The 19,251-nt window shown below is 40.1% G+C and overlaps 1 long non-coding RNA gene across 9 annotated transcripts; it reads right to left on the bottom strand.

Annotated features, from left to right (window-relative positions):
- Window positions 1-10,710: 10,710 nt before the first annotated feature.
- LOC112776690 (uncharacterized) lies at window positions 10,711-15,444 on the bottom strand. Of its 9 annotated transcripts, none has more exons than XR_003816038.2 (8): window positions 14,978-15,444; window positions 14,482-14,599; window positions 13,747-13,912; window positions 13,238-13,495; window positions 12,600-12,647; window positions 12,401-12,513; window positions 12,177-12,279; window positions 10,711-11,143 (listed from the first exon to the last, which is right to left on the bottom strand). It is a non-coding gene; the product is annotated as an uncharacterized lncRNA (long non-coding RNA). The 9 variants fall into 9 exon arrangements; XR_003816039.2 differs by having other exon boundaries at window positions 12,173-12,279; window positions 12,401-12,501; XR_003190134.3 differs by having other exon boundaries at window positions 12,401-12,501.
- Window positions 15,445-19,251: the final 3,807 nt, after the last annotated feature.

Raw genomic sequence — 19,251 nt, 5'->3', positions numbered from 1 at the left:
AAGCGGTGCGGGTGTGATAATTGAAAGCGACCAAGGAACCCAAATTGAACTCTCCCTCAAATTCGGGTTCCCTGCCTCAAATAACCAAGCTGAATATGAGGCACTACTAGCTGGTTTGAAGCTGGCTAGGGAGGTTGGAGCTCAAAAGCTTATCATCTTCAGCGACTCACAAGTAGTCACTTCACAAATAGCAGGGAGCTACCAAGCCAAAGATCCTACCATGAAAAATTACTTGGACAAAACCAAGGAACAACTCGGACAACTTGGAGAATATGAGGTCCATCACATACCCCGAGAACAAAATGCCCGAGCTGATGCACTCTCAAAACTAGCCAGCACCAAACTAGGGGGCAACAATAGAAGCCTCATCCAAGAAATGCTGCAGAATCCGTCAATCTCGGAAAAAGAAAAAGTCCTAGCCATAACAGGTCAGGATCAAGGATGGATGACTCCCATAATTAACTACCTCAAAATAGAAACACTCCCCACAGATGAAAAGGAGGCAAAGAGGTTAAAACGGGAGGCACAATACTACACCATCATAAACAACACTCTATACAAAAGAGGGATTTCAATACCATTATTAAAATGCGTACTAACTACCAACACAAAGGAAGTTTTAGAAGAAGTACACAGCGGCATCTGTGGCAATCATCTCGGAGCACAGGCACTTACCAAAAAGGTACTCCGGGCAGGATTTTATTGGCCAACTCTACAAAAAAAAAGCCATAGAATTCATAAAGACATGTCCACCATGTCAAAAACATGCCAACTTTCACATCGCCCCACCAGAGGAACTCATCAGCGTAACCTCACCTTGGCCATTCGCAAAGTGGGGACTCGACCTTCTCGGACCTTTCCCTCAGAGATCGGGACAAGTCAAATTTCTCATAGTAGGGGTAGACTATTTCACAAAGTGGATCGAGGCAGAACCCCTAGCTAATGCCACTGCTCAAAGAAGTTGAAAATTCCTATATAGAAATATTGTCACAAGGTTTGAGGTTCCATACTCCATCACCGCGGACAATGGCACTCAATTTACAAATACAGGCTTCAGAAAATTGGTGGCCGACCTAAACATAAAACACCAATTTACATCCGTAGAACACCCCCAGGCCAACGAACATGCGGAAGCTGCTAACAAAGTCATATTGGTCGGACTAAAACGGAGATTACAGGACACAAAGGGAGCCTGGGCTGAAGAGCTCCCACAAGTCATATGGGCATATCGAACAACGCCACATTCCACCACAAAGGAATTACCCTTCCAATTAGCATACGGAATGGAGGCAATGATCCTAGTGGAGATTGAAGAAGGGTCGCCTAGAGTGATCCACTATAATGAAGAAGCCAACTCCCAACTACAAAGGGAAGAACTCGACCTACTTCCAGAAGTCCAAGAAAGAGCTCGGATTAGGGAAGAGGCATTAAAACGTTGAATGGCTTAGATATACATTCAAAAGGTAGTGCCGCGAGGTTTTGCTGAGAACGACCTCATCCTAATCTGAAATGATATCGTAACAACTCGACCTGGAGAAGGAAAGCTGGCAGCAAACTGGAAAGGACCCTACCGAGTCATAGAAATACTTGGAAAGGGCTAGTACAGACTGTCCAAACTTGATGGGCGAGAGCTTCCTAGGTCATGGCACGCCTGCAACCTAAGAATGTACTATAGTTAGGGGTGATAAAGGATCTTAGGACAAGGCACACTCTTTTTCCTGAAAAGGTTTTTTAACGAGGTGCCAAACCAAGGATCTACAAGTTGCCCGACTTAGAAGGATAAAACCCCAACATGTATATATCTGCATTTTCTCTTGAATAAATTTTTTAGATTTCCTACAAATTATCAAGACGCATTAATCTGAAACGCTAAAAATTCATCGCCCGATTATAAAGCTACAGATCGGCAAAAAGTGAAAATCAAATTCATTGCACGATCACGATAAAGACCAGCGAAGATAAAAACCAAATTCATCAAAGGTCAACCAAACGAGGATTAAGCCCAATCCCTACAAAATTGGCAAGATAAAAACAGAATAATGCAAGAAGTTATCGAAAGTGATCCATAGAAAGGACCTGACGAGGTCTTAAATAAATGGATTGCTAAAAAATAACTTAAAGACTGCCCGATGTAAAAAGTCGGATCAGTCATAAAATCAAAGTTATAAAAGTAAATCCCTGGAAAGAGGTCTGGCCAACCATATAAAAGAGGATTACTATAACTTAGAAGGGCCCAAAATGATGAAGTCGGCCCAAAACATAAAAGTTATAGAAGTAATCCCTGAAAGAGACCTGAACAAGGTCCAAGAAAGAGGATTACTAACAATAATTCAGACAAAACCGACATGACGAAATCGGCCTTTCAAAAACCTTAACGTTATGTAAGGTAATTCCTAATAGAGACTTGAACAAGGTCCAAACAAAACAAATTACTAGAAATAACTTTAGGCCAAGGCTCAAAGGAATCAAGCCACAAGTATGAAACACAAAGGCAATGCAAAGAGGTCGAGCAACAAGGCCCCAACACTACCAAAAAAACCTAAAAAAGGTACCAAGACAGATGAAAACAGACATGATATGAAAAACATAAAGTTATAATAATAACAAGCTCAAGAAGGCTACCAAAACCAGCCCCAAAAGCTTGGAAACCATTTTGTTTTTCAAAATTAAGTTGCTAAACAAGCAACTAAGAAAGTGTCAAGGGCCAGCAACCACCATTTACAAAATAAAGAGTTCAAAAGCCCACAAGCCGGGCTATTTACACAAACATTTAGAAAATTCATTTAAGATCCGAAGGCTTCTCGGCAGCATCAGCATGGGGTAAAGGAGGACGAGTTTGAATAGGCATTGTATCCACTGTCCCGTCATCCCTGTTTAAGATCTGGCAATCAGGCTCCGATTTGGGATGACCAACCTCAGATGAAGGAGCTGAAGAAGTTGGTACAATAGAAGCTTTGGCGGCAGGCACAGAAGGGGGCGCAACATCATCCTTATCAGGGACGATCTGGCCATCCTTTACAACATTGTCCAGGCTGAAGAGAGTAAGGTCAAGCTCGGGGGCAAGAACCCGAACCTGCTCCTTCAGGTTCTCATAAGCAGCAGTTACGCTGCCTACAAGGTGACCCTGGAGCTCAGCATAATCAGTCCGAGCGGATTCCAACTCCTCCCTGAGACGCATCACTTCCCGGTAGGTCGTGACATAGCTATCCTTGTGCCTCAATGCAGTGTCTTCAGCCAACCTCACAGAAGCCGCCAAAGCAACAGAACTAGCCTTTTCGCCCTCTAACTCCTTCTCTAGCTTGGTCACTTTCACTTGGAGCTCCTCCTTCAAACCCTTCATTCTATCGAACTCCCGTTTAGCCTCCTCCATAAAAGCTTTGGTAGCATGAAGAGGAAGATCTTAGGCAGTTCGGTACATGGCAGCCCCCATATGTGCCATCTTTATGCTGCTCTGTGTAATAAAATCTAAATGACAAAGAAGAGAGACATCATCAGTAGGGATGGTACCATAAGGACCGATCTGCTGATCGACAAACTCAACCGCGTCAAAGTCAGGGGCATCAAGATTAAGAGACTTAGTTGTCTTTTGTTTTTTCGGAGGAGGAGCGCCAGAAGTAGCAACAGAAGCTTGCAGAGGATCAACCAAATGAACCTGGGGAGTAGGGATCACCTTCCTCACCCCCGATGAGCTCGATACGGGCGGCTTCGAATGAACCTAAGACGACCCCTTCCCGACCGCCTTGGCCGAGACGTTCTGAGCTGCAGTAGCCTTCCTTGCCCTTTTAAAGGCCTTCATGGATTCATTATTTTTAATCATCTCTACAAACAAACATCACAGCGAGAAACCAAGTTATGAATCAAAAAAGATCTTATAAGAGATAAACTCGACAAAATAAGCAAAAAACAAAAGACAACTCGACCACTACCCAGCTCAGCTCGAAGGAGAGGGGGATTTCCTAGGAATTTCTTTGTATCAAGATGAGGAGGCTGCCCCCAAATTTCTTCCAGCACAGTCACAAAGGCTTGTTCATCCTCATCCAACATCTCCCACGTGTATTTAGACACCATTACATTCTTTTGCCATTCCAAAGGAAAGGCGGGCTCATCATTCTCATCCAGAAAGAAGGGTCGAGCTCCTTCAACAGCTCGGACCCTGAAAAAATAATTTTTGAAGTCGCGAAAAGATTCATCAAACATGGAAAAAATCTTCTTCCCTTGGAAAGCTCGGAAAGAAACCCAGGTGGCCTTCTTCTTAACCACCCGGGCTTTGTCAAAACAAAAAGATAAAAGAAGAGGGATTGTGAAGCGGGGATACCCAGTTCATGGCACAACAACTGAAAGATTTTTATAAAACCCTAAGAGTTAGGGTGAAGTTGGGATGGAGCTACATTACAAGACCACAAGAGGTTGGTCTCGAAAGGAGTAAAAGGAAGGGTAACATTCTTCTGACTAAAAAAGAAGCCGTATGCATAGAAAAATGGGCATTCTCCAACAATTCGGGTAGAAAAACAAATCCTTTTCTCAGAATTGAGAGACACAAGCTCATAGTTCTTTTCATCACTACCATTACTACAAATCCTATGAAACTGCCTAAGCTGCTGATAAAACTCGAAATCAACCAACGAAACACACAGAAGAACCATAGAATCCACCCAATCAGCCATGCCCTTAGGGACTTGGGAGGAGGTCTCAACAACATTTTTGCGAGAAGACATGAGGTCAACTAGTCCTACAGCAAAAATAGAAAACAAATTACTAACTAAAACATCTCGGGCAAAGCCAAAATCAACTCATAGCAGAGCATGACTTAAAGCAAACAAACAAGAAAAAGGAAAACCCCAAGACACAGTCCAGGGGCATCCTTTGGAGGCAGTTACAGAACAAGGACTCAGGAAAACCTACAAGCCTACACCTCGATACAGGAAGATAATGACTCCTTTCAACTAAAACGACAAGCCACAGAGAAAACCATCAAAATAACAACCCACCAGAACCACAGTCTCAGTTTGATCAACAAATGAAGCAACCAAATATCAAGAAATATCAAGAAAAAGTCATAAAAAACACAACCTTTTTCAAAGAAAAAGAAAAAGCATCGTTATCTTTTACAAAATTCGTCAGCAAAGAAAAAACTATTAACATGGCGAAAGACATCAAAGGAGCAATCTTCTAAGAAAGCAAGCAGATTCATACAGTTCGTAAAAGAAGAAAACAAGCGGCACGAACCTTAGAATACGGAATACCCCCACAACAGTAAACAAGCAGATGCACGGCGATACAAAAGGATTCAAACTTTCTAAAGTCAAAAGCCAGAAATAAACACAAACAACGAAGAAAGTAAGGAAAAACCAACCTGGAAAAGGGAGAAAACTCTGAAGAAAACCGTAAGCTGAAGCGGCAAGGATCAGAACCACCCTTCGAGCAAAAAGCGTCACAGAGAAAAACAAAATGCAAACTTCAGGTGAAACGGAAAGGAAGAGAGAAAAAAAGGAGAAATTACGGAAAAGAGGAAACCGTTTTTTCTGAGTGCCAAATTCAAAATGAAGAGGCAAGAAGAAACGGGCCATTAAAAATAATTAATGAGGGAATTAAACCCTCACGCATTCCTAAGACCAGAGCGCTAATGCAAAGCGCGTGCTTTTCAGAATAAAGAAAACATTCTACATTCAAAAGAAGACTTTACAAAGGGAAAATTGACAGATGCTCGAGTTCGGCTTTCACCAGAAAAGGATCGAAGTCCTAAAAATTAAGACTCGACCTCAAAAAAGAAAGACCGAGCTCGAGCAGGGGCACTGTTCATACCCTGAGTCGAGCTGTACGACCCGGGATGTTTAGCGACAAAGTGACCGACCTCTTCAGGTCATACTATCCGACCTCTTCTCAAAGAGGTCGGCCAAATTGCCAGGAAAGCCCAATAAAGGGTCCAAATAAAGGAACACGACCCAAATCCAAAGGCCGCCAAGGCCTACAAAGAGAAGGGCGGTTCCCTTGAAGATAAGCTGACCTCACCCAAAGATAAGATAAGATAAGATAAGATAACTAACTTATCTTATCTAAAAAGGTCACTCCACACCATTATAAATACACTGGAGCACCCAGGTATAACTCATACTCTGATTCTACTAAAAACCTGCTTAATACCCTTGCTAACTTAAGCATCAGAGTCCCTTGCAGGTACCACCACCCTCCGGTGACAAAGGATCAGCAGCATTGCCAGTCCAATAAGTCAGACGCGACTGCTCCAGCCACCATCCACAAGTCAGACACGCCATCTCTGATCAGTACAGAAGATCTCATCCGAGATCGACCTGCAGTTTCAGGTAACCCTCGGAACAGTTTGCTTCCTTGTTCTGACCCAAGGGGAGCATCCCTTTTTCTATGCATACGACTTCTTTTTTAGCCAGATGAACATCACCCTTCCCTTCACTCCTTTTGAAACCAACTTGTTATGGTCGTGTAATGTGGCCCCCTCTCAACTTCACCCAAATTCTTGGTATTTCATTAAGATTTTTCAGTTGATTTTTCAAGAATTTGATGTTAAACCTTCTCAAACTCTTTTTCCGTATCTCTTTGTGTTGACCAAGCCTGGGACTACCAAAAAGAAAGCTTCTTGGATTTCTTTTAGGTCTGCCCAGGGGCATAAAGTTTTTCCCATGTATGATGAGTCCTTCAGGGATTCTAAGAATTACTTTTTTAAGATCCGAGTTGTTGAAGGAGCTCATCCTTTCTTTTTGGATGATAATGGCGAGCCTCGTTTTCCCTTAGAATGGCAGAAGAACGTAGTGGTGTCTAGGTATACTTGGGAAATGTTGGACGAGGTCGAGCAGGCTTTTGTCACTGTCTTGGAGGATATTTGGGGGGAACCTCCCCATCTTGATACAAAAAAATTCTTGTGGAATCCATCCCTTGTCCGAACTGTGCTGGGTATTCATTATGTTTTGCTCCACTTTACTTTGCTTTCTTCATTTTCTAGTTTGTAATCTGCTTCTATGGTTGGTCTTCTTTTTTCAGAGATGGTTAAAAATAATGACTCCATGAGGGCCTTCAAAAAGGCGAGGAAGGCTACTGCTGCCCAGAACATCTCGGCCAAGGTGGCTGGGGAGGGATCCTCTCATGTTCTGCCAAAGCCGTCAGTACCGAGTTCTCCTGGACCGAGGAGAATGATTCCTACCCCTCGGGTCCATGTGCTCGACCCTCCCCAGTCTTCTGCTTCCGTTTCTTCTCCTCCGGCTGTTCCTCCTTCAGAAAGACCTCGGACCGTTGAGCCCTTCAATCTGGACACTCCTGATTTTGATGCCATTGGGTTTGTCGACCAGCAGATTGGTCCCTATGGTGCCCTTCCTATGGATGATGTTTCTTATCTTCGTCTCTTGGATTTCATAACTCGGAGTAGCATCAAGATGGCTCATATGGAGGCGGCTCTGTATCGAACTGCCCAAGATCTTCCTATCCACGCAACGAAGGCCTTCATGGAGGAGGCCAAATCAGAGTTTGACCGGATTAAGGGTTTAAAGGAGGAGCTCAAGGTGAAGGTGACCAAGTTGGAGAAATTACTGGAGGGTGAAAAGACCAGAGCTATTGCCTTGGCGGCTTCTGCAAAGCTGGCTGAGGATACGGAGTTGAAACACAAAGAGAGCTATGTCACGACCTACAGGGAGATGATGCGTCTTAGGAAGGATTTGGAGTCTGCTCGGGCTAATTATGCCGAGCTCCAGGGTCATCTTGTGGGCAGCGTCAATGCTGCTTATGAGAATTTAAAGGATCAAGTTCGAGTCCTTGCGCCCGATCTCGACCTCTCTCTCTTCAGCTTGGACAACATTGTGAAGGATGGTAAAATTGTTCCTGATGACCCTGATGATGATGACGACATTGAGCCTCCTCCTGTGCCTGCCCCCAAGGTCTCTGTTGCGTCGACTTCTTCAGCCCCTGAAGTTGTTCATTCTGAGTCGGATCCAGATTGTCAGATCCTGAACCGGGATGATGGGACGGTGGATGCGGTACCCCTTCAGACTCGTCTTTCTTCACCCCCGGATGCTGCAACTGGGAACTCTTTGGATCCTCTCTGACTATTCTGGACGTTCTGTATATAGCCCGGCTTGTGGGCTTTTGAACTTTTTATATTTTGTAATTGGTGGTTCTGGCTTCTTGATACTCTTTAGTTGCTTTTTTGGCAACTTTATTTTGAAAAAACAAAGTAGTTTCTCCAGCTCTTGGGGCTGACTTTTGGTGACCCCTTGAGTTCTTGTTATTATTATAACTTGTGCTTTTCATGACGTGTTTGTCTGCACTTTGTTTGATACCTTTTAGGTTTTTGGGAGTGTTGGAGCCTTGTTGTCTGACCTCTTTTGATTGCCTTCGTATTTTCATACTTGTAGCTTGATTTTATTTTTGAGGTTGTGGATTTTTGGGTCCAACTTGTATGCCTTCTGTCGGCTGACTTCTTCACTTCGGCCTGAAGTTATTTCTAGTGATCCATTTTGTTTGGACCTTTGTTAGATCTTTTACTTTTAATTTTTGGCATCTTGGTCGAGCCGACTTTATCATGTCGGTCCCTTCTAAGTTATTTTTAGTAATCCTCTTTCTTGGACCTTGGTCAAGTCTCTTTCAGGGATTACTTTTTATAACTTTTTGGTTTTGGGCCGACTTCTTTATGTTGGTCCCTTCTAATTTATTTCTAGTAATCCTCTTTCTTGGACCTTTGTCAGGTCTCTTTTAGGGATTACTTTTATAACTTTTTGATTTTGGGACCAACTTCTTTACGTCGGTCCCTTCTAAGTTATTTTTAGTAATCCTCTTTCTTGGACCTTTGTCAGGTCTCTTTCAGGGATTACTTTTTATAACTTTTTGATTTTGGGGCCAACTTCTTTACGCCGGTCCCTTCTAAGTTATTTTTAGTAATCCTCTTTCTTGGACCTTTGTCAGGTCTCTTTCAAGGATTACTTTTTATAACTTTTTGATTTTGGGGCCGACTTCTTTACGTCGGTCCCTTCTAAGTTATTTTTTAGTAATCCTCTTTCTTGGACCTTTGTCAGGTCTCTTTCAGGGGTTACTTTTTATAACTTTTTTATTTTGGGGCCGACTTCTTTACGTTGATCCCTTCTAAGTTATTTTTTAGTAATCCTCTTTCTTAGACCTTTGTCAGGTCTCTTTCAGGGATTACTTTTTATAACTTTTTGACTTTGGGGCTGACTTCTTTACATCGGTCCCTTCTAAGTTATTTTTAGTAATCCTCTTTTTTAGGGCTGGCCAGGCCTCTTTCTAGGGATTGACTTTTTATAACTTTGGTTATTGTGGTCGACTGGTCCGACTTCTTTTACGTCGGCCGGTCTTTAAGTTATTTTTAGCAACCCATTTTTATTAAGACCTCGTCAGGTCCTTTCTATGGATCACTTTCGATAACTTCTTGCATTATTCTGTTTTTGTCACTTTTTTCATCTTTGCCGATTTCGTAGAAATTGGGTTTGATCCCCGTTGGTCGACCTTATGATGAATTTGGTTTTCAACTTTGTTGGTCTTTACCGTGATCGTGCAGTGAATTTAATTTTTACTTTCTGCCGATCTGTAGCTTTATAATCGGACGATGAATTTTTTTCATTTCAGATTAATGCGTCTTGATAAAGAATTTGTGGGAAATCTGAAAAATTTTATTCAAAATAGAAATATGCAAATATGTACATGTGGGAGTTTTACTCCTCTAAGTTAGGTATTTTATAGATCTTGGCTTGGCACCTCATTAAAAAACCTTTTTAGGAAAAAGAGTGAACCTTATCCTAAGATCTTTATTACCTCTAACTATAGTACCTTCTTAGGTTACAGGCGTGCCATGACCTAGGAAGCTCTCGCCCTTCGAGTTCGGATAGTCTGTAGTAGCCCTTTCCAAGTACTTCTGACTCGGTAGGGTCCTTTCCAGTTTGCTGCCAGCTTTCCTTCTCCAGGTCGAGTTGTTCCAATATCATTTCGGATTAGGATAATTTCGTTCATGGCAAAACCTCGTGGAACTACCTTTTGATTGTATCTTGAAACCATTCGTCATTTTAATGCCTCTTCCCTGATCCGAGCTCTTTCTTGGATTTCTGGAACTAGGTCGAGTTTTTCCCTTTGAAGTTGGGAGTTGGCCTCTTCATTGTAGTGGATCACTTTGGGTGACCCTTCTTCGACCACCACTGGAATCATTGCCTCCATTCCGTAAGCTAATCGGAAGGGTGATTCCTTTGTGGTGGAGTGTGGGGTTGTCCGATATGCCCATACACTACAAGAAAATAAGCTTTCTGCCACGCTTTTAAAGCGAGCTGAAAAGTGCTAAAAAGGGTGCCGACAACTTTTTGGCACGCTTTTTGAGCTATCGGCACGCTTTTGAAAGGGTCACATCCGCCAGCGTGTCGGTTGCTCTATCGCCATGCTTTTGTGAATCTATCGGCACGTTTTCTTTTTTGCCACGCTTTCAACTCTTGCCACGCTTAAAAATGTGGCCATATGTATTAACCTATCGGCACGCTTTAAAAGCGTACCGAAAAGTGAAAGATATGGCTATGCCTTTGAAGCGTGCCAATAGTAAAAGATATGGTGTCGCTTTTGAAGCGTGCCAATAATGAAGAAACATGGACCTATTGCCACGCTTTTAAAGTGTGGCTATATCCCTATCATCAAAAAAGAAAATATGGCATATGCTTTTACACGTACTCTAATGCACTCCAAAAACAATAAAAAACATTGACAAAAATATGTGAATATCATTTAAAAAAAATTAATTAATAAAAATTAGTATTACATTAATAAAATTCAAACCAAATTAGCTATATCAATCTCTTATAACTAAAGTAGTTATAAAATACATTGGGCTAAAAAATATCAATACATATAAAACTTATTAAAAGTCATTAACTTATTCTATCTCTGTCATTTTTTTGTGTAAAAAATAAAAAAATTAAAAAATAAATATCAATAATCCAAACATAATATTGTTGAGATTTGCAATTTATAGGCAAAAACTCATGCTGCTGAATCTTGGAGCTCACACCATTGTGCTTTAGAAAAAGGAGATAGCCCTCTTAGAAGAAGTTATATAATTTTTGTAGCGCTTGAGGATTTTATATTCTTCATGCATGAATATCAATGCAGTTTCTTTACTTCCCATTCTTCTTACCTACAACAAGTTTAAAAGCAATGCCATGAAAATACACTCAACCATTTTATCTTCATTTAATAATGATTTCAAAAAATCTAAGCACAACTACACAAAACATACTGCAGTTTTGTATTGTAACTATCAGCTTGAAAATGCTGTTATACCTTAAATTGCATAAATTACATAAAGTCTCAGCAAGGATGCATAAATTGCATAAAGCTAAAACAAAACAATGCTTGATCCATATATACTCTTGAGAAAAATAAAATTACTCTTTAAAGTCAAATAATTGCCTAGCGTATAGCATTACAAGTTCCAAATTTCATATAGATCAGATACTACAAATCACCTATAAACAATTTGTAAAATATATTTATATATAAATATATATAATGTAGAAATTGATCAAATACTACATTATGACCAGTTTGTAAAATATAATCAGAAACCTATAAACAATAATGAAATATTAGATACGATCTATATTCATTAGAGACAAGCTATTTTGAGATATCCATATTATTATGCTGTTGACACAACACCTCAAGCACATCATTACCGATTCAGAACCATCCTTAATGCATGCATATACTCATACATTAGTAATAGAACTATTAATATTATAATAATAGAATATCTTTTTTCTACTTAAGCAATGACTTAAGGATAACACGGCTAAAGATAACATAAGCTGCAAGCAATGATGTCAGTGCATTGGAAAATTAAATGTAGGCCACTAGAAATATTGATTTTAATTCCGAAATTTTCAAGTAATCCATGAAATAGATAAGATAAGCAAGGAAGGTCGACCAAATATTCAATTACTGGATGTGAGCAAGCAAAAATAAAAAATAAGAATAAATGGCATAAGTATAATTAATATGTCAAAGGGAGAAATTCCTACGTAACGTTGGGGATTTGAGTTGAAAAGGAATCAAATGAAAGCCAAAAACATGTGTTTGTTTCCTTTTGGATTGCGTGGTTTTATTGGTTTGTATTTAATGAAACAAAAACCAAAGCAAAGGGTTGGTGAAATTGGAGAGGGACCTACGCTCACACTGTCACACATTACCCCACTTGATCACATGCACCGTCCAAACTCCCTGTACTCCATGTCAATTTCTTCAAGGGTCTCTATGTGCTCACTCACAAAGCTGAGATACAAGGAGGAGTAGTGTCTTTTACTCTTAAGGCTATTTCACAACTTTCAACAGTGTCTAACACAAAACATAATTAAAATTTAAAAACAGGGGTAAAAGTCCAAAAATAATATACCTCACTGGAACAGCTAAAAGACTCCTCACACCTTTCTAACCAAGCTCAACGAGAGTTTCATCTGTATATGGTTTCAACCACTGTACCGGGCCCACTCGACTCTGGAAATTCATCTAACAATGCCATAAGAAATAGAGGCTCTAAAAGGTAAGCCAACAATTCAGCAATTAAAAAGCAAGTTAATGAGGTCCAAATTAACCTGATAAGCAAGAGTGTGCTTATTGTTAATTCCTCTAGCTTTCAACTCCTGCATAATTAGATTTACCATCACTTTGTGCACTGATAAAAATAATAATAGCAGTAAGTAGAAGCAGAAGTAAAAGTATTGATATGAGGTGCTCCATTAAGTAGAAGCAGAAGTAAAAGTATTGATATAGTGTATATGGGGCTTTTGCAAATATTAGGTTATTTGAGTGTTTGAGAGAAAGATATACAAGAACCATATCATAGATATTCTACAGCTATTCCAGGGTTGTGAAAGTAACTCATCTGACTATATTCTGTGATCAAATAATAAATAAAAGGGGGAAATAGAGACAATGGGATGAAATTTAAAATAACAACTTCAGCTTGTAATTATTTGATATAATTAGAATAAAAGTATGCCTTTATAGTATAGAGAACTAAATTTCCAATTTAAAAGAAGCAAAGGATATTATGTTTACACATAACAGTTAATAACATGATACATTCTAAAGAAAAACAGAAACTTAGACTCTTATTATGGCAAGTAATTACCACGTCCCAACCTGCCTCTTCACTTCAAAAAGGATACAAAGCAAACAGGACAAAGAAGAAACATATAAAAAGAAGATTTATTAGTGTCACTATTATTACCCTTAGCCAATGTTGAATACAAAGGACATGCAAACCAAATAGTACCATTCTGTATCTGAGAGATCCTCCGGAGACAGTGCTACTGAACGCCTTTTGGTTTGAGGGCTGGCTTCTACAGCTTTGAGGGACTTGTATAACTCTCGAAGCTGCTCACTCCGCTGCAACCCTATCTGATCAGAATTGAGTTTCACTCCTTGACTTGTCTTCCTTGTCTTAATGTCTCCATTGTAATATCCTTCCCCCCAACTCAATACCTTGCTAAATGGGCACCATGAATAGAAAGAAATTGATTTTGAATAGTAGTATTATTGAATTGTGGTGTTGTCTAAGAAGCCATTGTACTGAGTTGTTCATATTAGAGAAGAAGAAGAAACAAGTCATGATGTGTCTCGTCATATGAAGTCCATTGAGGTATTTTCACAAACAACACATATTGAAGAAACAGAAAATGAAAAAAAATCACAAAACAGAACTGAAATTCAAGAAAACAGTTAGTTAGAAGTTAGTACCTGGGTTGGGTAGATGAAGTAGACCAGAATATTGCATAGCTCCACTAGATGCTTCTCACAGACAAAGCAAGCTGTTCTTTGAAGTTCTCCAGCAACATTTCCTTGTTCTTTGGGTTCAGGAAAATAACCTTTCAGCTTGAATCATACTTGATTCTCCCCATGAAACCTAAAAAATGAATTAAGCAAACTCTTAAAAAAATTTAGACTAGAAAACACATTGGTATACCAGACAGCAGCTGACAGAATTTATATCTTTATCAGTTTTACAAAGGGCACTTGTGAAGAATACAAAAATAGAAGAATTTTTATAGGAAGGATAAAATCTGAGTTTCCAATGGCATTAAATACATAGAAGTTCACTTTCTCTATAAAATCATTTCCCTTTTGTATTAGTAAAACTCTCTCTATACCAAATCATATCCGCAGAGAACATATTAGGATAAAAAGTAAAAACATATATCCAGGCCTAAAAAAAAATGAGTATGAACAGAGGATACTTATTTGATTCAGGTCAAATGCTTAGCTTCCTAACACCAGATTATTGCAAAATTACAGCATTTAAGCTAGGAAATAATTTTCTTTTGATGAAATGCAAACCGCAGTACATAAGCCTATTACATGTCTTGAAGGTTCAAAGTTCTTTGATGGAGCTGCCTGCAATTGAAACTTTTATCTAACTATTCAATTCCATTAGACAAAATCAAATACAAAAACGAAAACGAATTGAGCACTCACATAGTTGCATAGAACTTCCAACACACCTTTATCACAGATACACTGCTGCACCAAGACCGTTCTAGGTGGCAGTGCACTAGAGACCCTCACACCCTCAAGTAACCTCCATTTAGTATTCCTTTACCAAAAAATTGAAGACAAACATCAGAAACCATTCCAATAAGCAATTTACATCATAATCAAACAAAATAACAAATTATCATATCACTCAAACCTTATATCAAGTATACTATTCTAATAAATGCATGCGTGTCATGGTAAGCCAAAGCACATATAATAAAATAGACAATCCATCGCATTCCCTACACCAATGCAATCAAACTAGAGAGTTCACCACATAATAGAAACAAAACAAAAAGAGAGGTGATTACAGTTGCAAGAGATTATTATATAAGAAAAGAAAACAATAATCAGCGTTATGGTGAGGGTTGAATAGAGAAATTTGCAGAGGCTTGAAACAGAGAAACAAAAAGGGATTAAATCTTTAAATACGTACTTTCTTGTGTTATGGTGAGGGTTGAGCGCCGATTGAGGGAGGAACAACGATTGAGGGAGAGGCAGCGACGATTGAGTCAGTGTCGACGGAGGTAAGGTTTGAGCGAGAGAGAACAAGCACTGATGGAGGCCTTGCGAGCGAGAGTGAACGCCGACGGAAGGCGCGCCGACGGAGGGCGCGCCGATGGAGGGTGCGCCGGCGGAAGCAGCACCGATTGAAGAGGGATAAAGGGTTGCAAGAGAAGGATAGAGGGTTGCAAGTTGAGAGCGGGCTACGACCTGAAAGATGACGATGGATTCTCACTTCTCAGTGATGAAGAGGGCTGCGAGCTGAGAGGGCTGCTAACTGAGAGAAGGCTGCGAAAGTTTAGGGTTCTTAGTTGAGTAATGGAGAGGATTCGAGGGTTTGGGTTCTCACTTCTAAGTTAGGGCTATTTTGAGTGTTCTGATAAAGAAATTAAGTGTTTGAGTGAGAAATTAAATTAAGTGGGAACTTTATCGTCACGCTTTTTAGGGTCTCAAATAATTAGAGGTTATAGGCACGCTTTAAAAATGTACCCGTATCCTGACAAACTAGCGACGCTTTAAAAGCGTACCTGTTTTTCTTTATGGGCACACTTTTGAAGCGTGAAAAAAAAAAGTGGTCAAATCATAAATCAGTAGCCACCCTCATAAAAGCGTGCCAAAATCTCTCTATGACCACGCTTTTGAAGCGTGCCAAAAAAAGCGTGGCCGAATCACAAATCAGTGGCTACCCTCATAAAAGTGTGGCTATTGACCACTTTTGGCCACGCTTTTAAAGCGTGGCAAGAAAAAAGGGTGCGGATAGGCCTTTTTTCTTGTAGTGATAGGACTTGTGGGAGCTCTTCGGCCCAGGCTCCCTTTGCATCCTGTAATCTCCGTTTTAACCTGGCTAATATGACTTTGTTAGCAGCTTCTGCTTGTCCATTGGTTTGGGGGTGTTCCATGGATGTGAATTGGTATTTTATGTACAGATTGGCCACAAACTTTCTGAAGCCTGCATCTGTAAATTGAGTGCCATTGTCTGTGGTTATAGGGTATGGAACCCCAAACCTTGTGACAATGTTTCTATATAGGAATTTTCGACTTCTTTGAGCAGTGACGTTAGCTAGGGGCTTTGCCTTGATCCATTTTGTGAAATAGTCTACCCCTACTATGAGGAATTTGACTTTCACTGATCCTTGGGGAAAGGGTCTGAGAAGATCGAGTCCCCATTTTGCGAATGGCCAGGGTGAGGTTACGCTGATGAGCTCGTCTGGCGGGGCGATGTGAAAGTTGGCATGTTTCTGACATGGTGGACATGTCTTCACGAATTCTGTTGCTTCTTTTTGTAAGGTCGGCCAATAGAATCCGGCTCAGAGTACTTTCTTGGTGAGTGCCTGTGCTCCGAGGTGGTTGCCACAGATGCCACTGTGTACTTCTTCTAAAACTTCTTTTGTATTAGAAGTCGGCACGCATTTTAATAGTGGTGTCAAAATCCCTCTCTTGTATAGAGTATTATTTATGATGGTGTAGTATTGTGCCTCCCGTTTTAACCTCTTTGCCTCCTTCTTATCTGTAGGGAGTGTTTCTGTTTTGAGGTAATTAATTATGAGAGTCATCCATCCTTGATCCAGTCCCGTTATGGCTAGGATATTTTCTTCTTCTGAGATTGACGGGTTCTGCAGCATCTCTTGGATGAGACTTCTATTGTTGCCCCCTGGTTTGGTGCTGGCTAATTTTGAGAGTGCATCAGCTCGAGTATTCTGTTCTCGGGGTATATGGCGAATCTCATATTCCCCGAGTTGTCTGAGCTGTTCCTTGGTTTTTTCCAAGTACTTTTTCATGGTGGGATCCTTGGCTTGGTAACTCCCTACTATTTGTGAAGTGACCACCTGTGAGTCGCTAAAGATGATAAGCTTTTGAGCTCCAACCTCCTTAGCCAGCTTCAAACTAGCTAGTAGTGCCTCATACTCAGCTTGGTTGTTTGAGGCAGGGAACCCGAATTTGAGGGAAAGTTCGATTTGGGTTCCCTGGTCACTTTTGATTATCACACCTGCGCCACTTCTAGTTTTGTTTGAGGAACCGTCTACATAGATATTCCATTCTGTAGGGATTTCCGGGGTGTCTGTAAATTCTGCAATGAAGTCGACCAAATATTGTGATTTGATGGCTGTCCGAGCTTCATATTGAAGGTCGAATTTGGACAACTCGACTGCTGACACAAGAACTGTTATGGGTAAGGAATTCCACAAAATATTTACGTTGCAAGTATAGCTCCAAACCAACAAACAACTCTCGCATCAAATTAAATTTTGGTTGTCACAAAGAACAAACCCCAAATAAGAAATAACCGGAGTATTTTGGACTCCAGGTCATCTCACAAGGAATTGCAATGAAGTGTTTAATTATTGGCTATGAAGGGGTAAAGGGGAATTTGATTGGTGAGAAGGCAAGAAAATATAAATGACAAGAAAAGTAAAGAAAGCAATTAAAGGAAGCAATTAAGAAAGAGAGACATTCATGGCAAGTGTTGAGATCATAGGATTTCTATCCTAGTCATGCAATGATTAATTCATCTTATTTAGTCAACTCCAACACATGGGGAGAAAGTCAAATAAAACTAATTAATCATGTCACAAATATAAACAAGAATTTATCTTATTACGTCATCTCCAACATTGGAAGAAGGTATCATATTATCTTCCATGAGAGAAAGTCTAATAAGACTAGCTAATCTCAATCCAAAAGTCCTAATCAACTTACTTATTAAATTAGCAAAAGATTAGTGTCAATGAAAACAATATTAGCTAACAACTCTAGATCACCAACATAAGTTGGGTTTTCATGACTCAAGATCACCTAATTACTCTTTCCAAGCCAAGAATGCTCAAAATCTACTCTAAGGCCCAACCAAGCATTTTGTCAAACACTTGGTGGGTACAAATGGAAAGCATGGTAAAAGTGCAAGAATAATAAATCTATCAACTACCAATTACAAGAAAAATAAGATCATAACTCAAATCATCAATAAAAGAAACATCAAACATAAATTTCATTAAAAGAAAATCAAATTCAACATGAACATCCATGAACATAAAAGAGCATAAAAGGTAAAATTAGCATGAGAACTAAGAATATGTACCCAATTTCCAATATTTTTAACAAAAATAAAAATTACACTTTTACCTCAACCAATGTCCCAAGTTTCCCATACCCAAATGATACACACTCTCACTAGCCTAAGCTAATCAAAGATCCAAATTAAGGACATTTATTATTTTTCACTTAAGGGTAGTGATGTGCTAACATTAAGAACAAAAGGGATTAAATAGGCTCAAAATTGGCTAACAATGGTTGATGAAAGGTAGGCTATTTGGGTAAGTGAGCTAAATGAAATGATGGCATCAATCATATAAATGCATGTATAGATGGAATAATGGACATAAAGAATCAAACAAATCAAAGATTACAATCATAGAAAGAGAATAATGCACACAAGAATGAAAATAAGTGGTTATAAGATGTAACCACACAATTAGGCTCAAAACTCACATGCTTGTGTTCTTAGCTCAAAAACTGTTCATACCCTGGGTCAAGCTGTCCGACCCGGGATGTTTAGCGACAAGCCAACCGACCTCTTCAGGTCAAATCTAAAGGCAGGCCCAAACAAAGGGACACAGCCCAATCTAAAGGCAGTCAAAGCCTAGAAAGATAAAGGCGATTCCCCAGAAGATAAGATGACCTCACTCAAAGATAAGATAAGATAACTAACTTATCTTATCTAAGAAGGTCACTCTACACCTCTATAAATACACTAGAGCACCCGGGTATAACTCATACTCTGATTCTACAATAAACCTGCTTAATACCCGTGCTAACTTAAGCATCGGAGTCTCTTGCAGGTACCCCCCACCCTTCGGTGACCAAGGATCAGAAGTGCAGCCAGTCCAACAAGTGGGACACAACAGCTCCGGCCGCCACCAGCCAGCCGGACACATCATCTCCGACCAGTACAGAAGATCTCATCCGAGATCGACCTACAGTTTCAAGTAACCCTCGGAACATTAGCGCCGTTGCCGGGGAACCTGGAAGTCATCCCATCACCATGGCGGATGACCACGACAATGATCACAACTCTGGTTTGGTGGACAGAACACCAAACAAAGACACGGACGCCACCTCCAAAGACAAACCTCAAAACGGGGGAGATAAGCAACCCCCAAACACAAAAATTTTGGAAGCTATCTGTAAGAATCGCCTTAAACAGCTGGA

The sequence above is a fragment of the Arachis hypogaea genome, chromosome 19, assembly GCF_003086295.3.
Source record: "Arachis hypogaea cultivar Tifrunner chromosome 19, arahy.Tifrunner.gnm2.J5K5, whole genome shotgun sequence".
NCBI classification, from domain to species: domain Eukaryota; kingdom Viridiplantae; phylum Streptophyta; class Magnoliopsida; order Fabales; family Fabaceae; genus Arachis; species Arachis hypogaea.
Note: the sequence above shows the minus strand (reverse complement) of the source record. Positions and strands in the feature narration are given on the sequence as shown.